Genomic DNA, 8,659 nt, shown 5'->3' with positions numbered 1-8,659 from the left:
ATATAGTTAGTTTATCGTAATAATTTATATTTAATGAGTTAAAATAAATAAATCAAGAAATACTCTCAAAAGCATGTCACGTCAGCTCTATCATTAAGTGTAGACATCCAATTTTTATATAATAGAATAGATTTATTGGCAGTATAAAATAGTTTTATACAAATATTTAATCTCACATAATCAAAACTAACTAATTTTTAGATCTATTACATAAAACGTTTTCAAAATAAATAAATGTAATTAGACAATTATATTAATATTTTTACATTATTGATATATTAAAATTAATAAAAATACTTGAGAGACAAGAAATAATCAGCTAAAAAGCAATCCAAATATTATTTTGTATTTCTTAATTATCATTGAAATAATTAAATAATATTAGATATAATAAATGTGTAATTATATATGAATGTTACTACATAACATTATGAATGTTAATTTAAACAAAATAATTTTGAGTTATTCTCTTTCTAGCATTACAATAAAATTAAACTCGTTTATATAGTACGTTGTATACAGGTCTATAAATTAAAAAAATAAAAATAAAAAACAAAAATGCTATATTTATATCAAAATTTAATCACTAAATTAATCATTATATATATTTGTATATAAATAAATGCATTGTTTAATTATTTTTGTATTTTGTACACATAACATGAATAAAAAAGGTATTTTTTGGGGGTGTTTCTTATTTTCTTTTTTTATTTTAGTTTTATTATTTTTAAAAATTTTATGAAAAAATATTTCTTTTACGAAGCATCAAAAATAAAAATATAAAACAAACAAATGCTAAGAGATTAAAAATTCTTGAATCCTAAATTTTCATTGTACGCGAAACAAAATAAATAAATCGAGAGATGTTTAATTTGTTATTTTCTTATTTTTATCCATTTGTAATAATAATATCAAATAGAAATTGAAAAAGAAATAAGTAAGCCCCAATAAGGACTTGAACTTCCAATGAATCAAACCAACAAAACTTTCATGAGGATCCATGAAAGCAATTGTTAATAGGGAAGGATCCTTCCCTTGCCAAAAAAGCCAACTGATAAATAAAGCAAAACCAATAATAATCACATGTACATGATAAAATGATGTGATGCATTATCTACCCAAAATAAAGTTTTTTTTTTTTTTGAAGAATCTACCAGAATGAATCCAAATTAGTTTTCAAAACAATAATAAATATCAATTTAGTACTAAGAAGAAAGGAAACCAAGACCATTATGATTTTTTTGTTAGACCTTATGTATAGGACGATATAAGATTCATCTCACAACATAACATATGTTATTTACATTGGACAATATCTATCATTTTAGTTATCAGTTGATAAATGTTCACCAAAAGAAAAATGCTAAACGATACCCTAAATAACAATTGATAAAAGTCAAATCAAAGATATAAAATAGACAACGTGATTATACCCCCCATAAATTGTTGGAAACTAAGTGCAAGAATCCATTTTCAGGAATTTTTTATTTTTAAAATTGAAAGTTGTCTATTCAAGTGCTGGCTTGCTGAAAAATTATTAATTAATTAACTTAAATTAAAAGTATTCCTCTAAAATGATATATTGAAAAAGAAACTGTTTGAATGAAACTCAACTTACAAATGTGGCTACAAATCAACCCAATTGCAGAGAATAAGTGAACGCATTTTGATCACAAACCATGTATGCTTGGGAAAGTGAAAAACTGAAAATCATGTACGCTTGGAAAAGTGAAACTCAATTTCTTAAAGACTCTTCATAGGATTTCAATAAATATATTTTTTTCTTGTTAACTCTATGCGTCTCGTTTGTATATATTTGACCGAAACTTTTCATTGCATATAGATTTAAATAATAATACAGGCCTTCATGTCTACAGTTGTGTGTATTGCATTGGAAAGAAAAAATATATATCCATTTTATATAAACCAAGAAGGGATATGCCATAGTTTTTTTTTTTTTTTCACTCGGGTCACTTTTATTTCAGGAAAAAAAATTATGTTAAATTCAGCTCACTTTTAAGATTATATAAAGTGTATTGTAAAATTTATTTACACAAATTACAAATATTAGTGGATATTAGAAAGAGAAATGATCAATCATATTCATTTAGCATTGAGCGGCATATAATCAAAATCTTTCTTAATTAATGTTGAACCAGTAAATTGATCTTAGTCCTGATCTTAATTAATTAAATTATGCCCCTTCTTCATATGACCTTTTATGGACCCGCATTTCTAGTCCATATATCAAATAACATCGTTCAGCAAATGAACCAATCATCTTAGAGGCTACCTTTTTGAAGAACATAGATGCAACTTGACTAACAAAAAAAAATATTAATTAGTCATCACCAGAAAAATACGTAATAATGTTAACACTGATTTTATAATGTTAACATCAAGGTTCAGAAAACCGGACCGGTCATTAAACCGCTCTAGTTACTGGTTTATTGGTTTATTGATCTAACCGGTTCAACTGGTGGTCTAACTGGAAAAATCGTTTTAGAGTAAAATAATAAATAAATTATAAATACACATCCTAAAATATAATTATAGTCTGATACAAATCTTAAAATATCTTCGAAATTAAAACACTACATAAAATATCATCAACCAAATACATATGATCTTATCAAAATCCAAACTCAAAAGTTAAATAATAATAAAAGCATATCTAAATGTTAAATCCCAACATCATGGTTTATCAATTACCAAAATCTACAAGAACTTGTTGCAAATCTGCTTCGGTGGGATGATCTTCACCTTCATTCCCACCCTGATCAGCAGAAGAAAGAGATGCAGCATAAAGACCACTACTACCACCGCCACTTGGATAACTGAAATTAGTAAAACATGTATGAAATTAAACAACACAAGACAACACAACACAATGAACATACCCAGAAATTGAACAGTTCATAGATGAAGTTCCAGAAATTGAACAGTTCACTGAGCAAGTTCACAAAGCAAGTTCACAGAAATTGAACAGTTCACAAATGAAGTTAAGCTGCAAAATAGAAGACCAGCCAGCTTAACATTCAGATTTTGACCAAACACAAATTGACCAACAAATAGAAATTGTGCAACAAAGAGGAATTAAGCTGCAAAATAGAGCAGAAATTGAGCAGAGGACCAAACACAGCCACTTACATTGAACAGTTCACAAATAAAATTGACAGAAAATTAGAAAACCGGCCAGCTTAACATTCAGATTTTTTATTTCTTATGCTCAGCAGCAAACAGAAATTGAGGTAAGATAAGGAAAATGTCAAAGCAGCATATACATATACCTAAAAATGAGGTAAGATCCTAATCTCCTTTCATCCCATTTTCTCAACTACAGAGACAGAAACATAGTTCAGAATGGAAAAACACACCTAATCAAATCTCTCTCTTCGTCTTTTAGATGACCAGTAAAATTGTGACTCCACTTCACGCCGATATGCCTGCACAGCAGCTCGAAGTGCTGGTCAGGGCAGTCAGCAGTTCAGCACAAGACCCACAAGAAATCAAGGAACAAAATTAGGATTGTTAAAAAGGATATCACTAGTTATAAACTTATAATACATTTATTTGTCTTCACAAAATGAAGGTATCGTATATCCAGTATTTTGCATTTTCAATATATAAACATTTTACATGAAAGGTTTGCTTAGATTTTGCTTAGTAAATGAAAGCATTGAGAGAAGGGGAGTGTGTGTAATTAGCAACTTAGCACACTGCAAATACAGAAAGGAAGGTTTAGAAATCCTTTCAACTCTTCCTAGCCCATTTTCATTATAGTACTTTTCCTTTTTGTGTACATTACATACAAGCAACATGAAAGCAAAAATAGAGCAGAAATTGAGCAGAGGACCAAACACAGCCACTTACATTGAACAGTTCACAAATAAAATTGACAGAAAATTAGAAGACCGGCCAGCTTAACATTCAGATTTTTTATTTCTTATGCTCAGCAGCAAACAGAAATTGAGGTAAGATAAGGAAAATGTCAAAGCAGCATATACATATACCTAAAAATGAGGTAAGATCCTAATCTCCTTTCATCCCATTTTCTCAACTACAGAGACAGAAACATAGTTCAGAATGGAAAAACACACCTAATCAAATCTCTCTCTTCGTCTTTTAGATGACCAGTAAAATTGTGACTCCACTTCACGCCGATATGCCTGCACAGCAGCTCGAAGTGCTGGTCAGGGCAGTCAGCAGTTCAGCACAGGACCCACAAGAAATCAAGGAACAAAATTAGGATTGTTAAAAAGGATATCACTAGTTATAAACTTATAATACATTTATTTGTCTTCACAAAATGAAGGTATCGTATATCCAGTATTTTGCATTTTCAATATATAAACATTTTACATGAAAGGTTTGCTTAGATTTTGCTTAGTAAATGAAAGCATTGAGAGAAGGGGAGTGTGTGTAATTAGCAACTTAGCACACTGCAAATACAGAAAGGAAGGTTTAGAAATCCTTTCAACTCTTCCTAGCCCATTTTCATTATAGTACTTTTCCTTTTTGTGTACATTACATACAAGCAACATGAAAGCAAAAATAGAGGAGAAATTGAGCAGAGGACCAAACACAGCCACTTACATTTTAGATTATTAATTTCTGATGCTAATTGCTAACCAACAAACAGCCAAACAGAAATTGATCATATTCATATTTCTTATGCTAATTGCTAACCAACAAACAGCCAAACAAAAATAGATGAGCACTGAAATTCACAAATGAAGTTCACAGAAAATTAAGTCTAGGTCTAAGTTCAGTTCACATTGAGGACAAAGAGAAACAGAACATGAGCAGAGGTCTAAGTTCAATTCAGTTCACAGAAAATTAAGCCGAGGTCTAAGTGCACAGAAATTGAACAGTTCACATCCATGGAAGAACATGAGCAGAGGCGAAGGACAAAGAGAAATGAGCAGAGGACGAGTCACTCACCTGGGGTCGATGGAGGCTACCGGTGTTGACTGTTGAGGACCGCCGATGAGAGGCTACTGCGTGCTGGTGTTGAGACTTGAGAAGATGAAGACGATGGAGCTGAGGATGGCGACACCACGGGCGCGAAGGATGGCGACACCACGGGTGCGAAGGGTGGCGACAGGGGGCTATGGTTCAGGCAGCGCGGCTAGGGTTCTCCTCCATTGATGATTCAGATGATGATTGATGAATGAATGGGGTCGGGGCTCGGGGGAAGAAAGGGGGGGTGCTCCACGGGCGGGTCGGGTCGGGTTTATTTTTAAACGACGCCGTTTTAGCGTAACCGGCCGGTCACCGGTTCGGTCCAATCGGCCGGTTTTTGACCGGTTCGCCGGTTATTCTCCCAGCGGTTTTCATATAAGGACCGGACCGTTTAAAGCGCCGGTTCGCGGTTAAACCGGTCGAACCGGCCAGTCCGGTCCGGTTTTTAGAACCTTGGTTAACATTAATGGAATTTATTGTGATGGAATGGCTACATATCAACATGGATGCAGGGTTATAAGAGGGTTAGTAATGCCAAGTTACTGGTAATTATACTCAGCAAATAAATCTTTCGCACATATATGAATTAACAAATTAAGTCCTCGGCCAAATCACTTTTTTTTTTAAGTAAACAAGAGCTCAATACAATAGGATGGAATAATAGAAAGATAAGTAACAAAGTCAACTTAAAGTACAACTCGTCAGCGAACAATCGGGAACGGGGATACAGGTGGTGCATGGCTGTCGTCAGCTCGTGCCGTAAGGTGTTGGGTTAAGTCCATAAAGTAGAGCATCTTCTAGTTATTTGCGGCATTGTCATCAACAACCAAAAGGTTTACCACCAATCCACTCGTCAGAGAGCATAAAGGATCTGTTAATAATATTTCCCACACCTGAGCCTTGATTATTGAAAACTCTATCATTTTTCTTTAGCCAAACTGCCCAGACGACAGCAAAGAATCCAATCAACCACCGCTTCCTCTCATTCGTTCGTTGTGAAACATTCGTCCAACTCTCAAAGTGCTGCTTTAATGTGCCCGGCACAGTCCAAGTCTTACCAAAAGCGAACAACCAAGCACATTATACATGCCAAGTGAGCTCATAACTAACAAATAGATGAAAGGCAGACTCAACAGCCTTACAGCATAAAACACAGATATTATCCACCTGGTCAATGACACCTAATCTGCACAATCTTTCCTTAGTACTTACCCTTTCAACCAATACAAACCAAGCAAATAACTCAACCCGTGGCGGAGCGAAACCCCTCCAAATAGCACTAGTGAAGCTATAACTTGTTATTTCCTTTGGGAGAACTGCTGCCTGCATCACCTGCATAAAAGAGTTCGTCGTAAAAATACCACTTTTATCAAATTTCCAGATCACCCTGTCCTCTCTCTCATGTGTTAGGCTGATTGACTACAAGACTTCATGGAGCGGGTTTAAAAGTTCCAATTTCCATTGAAATAACTCTCTCCTCCATTAGAAACTCCATATTCACGTTAATCCATCCCAAAACCCGCAGTCCCCTATAACAGATCCTTTCAGGTTTGAAACAGAGAAGAGTCTTGAAAATGTATCTTGTAACCTACCACTAGGCAGCCAGACATCCTCCCAGAATCGGATTGTTCTACCATTCCCTACATCCATAGCCAAACCTCTGATCATCATTTTCCTAATTAAGTTATAGTGAGAAAAATTTTACATAAATCCGTCAAACCAAATTTGGTTCATGAATCAACCAATGCATGTTTATATGTAGTTCAAAGTAGTTTAATTCGAACTCCATTTATGTATAATTCGAATAACCTTAATTCGAATTATACACACGCACACACACTAATTTGAATAAGATGATTCGAACTACACCCACACACACGCGTTTCCAAGTAATTCAAATTTGACTGATTCGAATTATTCATGATATAATTCGAATTATACTGTTAAAAAATTAATAATTTATTAAAAAAATTTATAATTTAAAAATTAAAAAATATATATTTTATTTCATACATTTATTTAAATTATACTACAAAAAATATTTTATCCTATGCAAAACAATTTTTAAAAAATGGCTTAAAAATGTTAGGAGTACTATTAAAATTTGTAATGTTCTAATGATTTAGATAAACACATGCATGCACTCAAATTTTAAATAAAATACTCTACATAGTCAATAATAATTTAGAAATGAAAGAAAATATTTTTTCCATACAAAACAATTAAAAAATATATTTTATTCTATACAAAATAATTTTTAAAAAATGGCTTAAAAAATGTTATGAGTACTATAAAAATTTGTAATATTCTAGTTATTTAGGTAAATACATGATAAAAATAGTTTTTCTTTAATTTCTAAATTATTAGTGACTACGTAGAGTATTTCTTTAATGTCCTAAGTCATTAAGACATTACAAATTTTTATAGTACTCCTAACATCTTTTAAGCCACTTTTTAAATTATTTTGCATAAAATAAAATATTTTTTTATGGTATAATTTAAATAAATTTATTAAAAAATATTCATGATAATTTTTTAATAAAATTATTTAAATTATATGGTGAGATATTACATGATTCGAATTATGCATGGAAAAGTTTGAATCACTTTGATTCAAATTATACGGTGAGCAATTCGAATTCTATACGATACTCTTCTGCCAATTCTTGATAGCTCAGGAATATTTTTTAATAAATGTATTAAAATTATACTACAAAAAAATATTTTATTCTATGCAAAATAATTTAAAAAATAGCTTAAAAGATGTTAGAAGTACTATAAAAATTTGTAATGTCCTAATGACTTAGGACATTAAAGAAATACTCTACATAGTCACTAATAATTTAGAAATTAAAGAAAAAATATTTTTATCATGTATTTACCTAAATTACTAGAATATTACAAACTTTTATAGTATTCATAACATCTTTTAAGCCATTTTTTAAAATTATTTTGTATAGAATAAAATATATTTTTTAATTATTTTGTATGAAAAAATATTTTCTTTCATTTCTAAATTATTATTGACTATGTAGAGTATTTTATTTAAAATTTGAGTACATGCATATATTTACCTAAGTCATTAGAATATTACAAATTTTTATAGTACTCATAACATTTTTTAAGCCATTTTTTTAAATTATTTTGCATAGGATAAAATATTTTTTTAGTATAATTTAAATAAATTTATTAAAAAATTTATTTAAAATATTCATGAGCTATCAAAAATGGATAAAATAGTATTGTATGAAATTCGAATTGATAACTCATTAATATTTTAAAGAAGTCTCGTAATTAAATATTTTGTTAGCTTTTTTTTTAATGTATGAAATAAAATATATATTTTTTAATTTTTAAATTATTAAGTTTTAATAGCATAATTCGAATTATACCATGAATATTTTGAATTAGTCAAATTCAAATTACTTGGAAATACGTGCGTGGGTGTAGTTCGAATCACCCTGATTTGAATTACTGTGTGTAATTCAAATCAGATTAATTCAAATTAGTGTGTGTATGTGTGTATAATTCGAATCAAAGTGATTCGAATTATATGTAAATGGAATTCGAATTGAGCTAGTTCGAACTACATGTAAACGTACATTGGTTGATTCATAAACTAAATTTTGATTTGACAAATTTGTGTAAAAATTTTCTCACCTTAGCTTATTTGAGTTTTTTGCCCTAAATCCTC

At 30.7% G+C, this 8,659-nt stretch overlaps 1 pseudogene; it reads right to left on the bottom strand.

Moving 5' to 3' along the window:
- Nucleotides 1-2,194: 2,194 nt before the first annotated feature.
- LOC107473506 (uncharacterized) overlaps nt 2,195-8,659 on the bottom strand; it is a 12,391-nt pseudogene continuing 5,926 nt past the window's right edge.

Source organism: Arachis duranensis, chromosome 2 (genome assembly GCF_000817695.3).
Source record: "Arachis duranensis cultivar V14167 chromosome 2, aradu.V14167.gnm2.J7QH, whole genome shotgun sequence".
Taxonomy (NCBI): domain Eukaryota; kingdom Viridiplantae; phylum Streptophyta; class Magnoliopsida; order Fabales; family Fabaceae; genus Arachis; species Arachis duranensis.
Note: the sequence above shows the minus strand (reverse complement) of the source record. Positions and strands in the feature narration are given on the sequence as shown.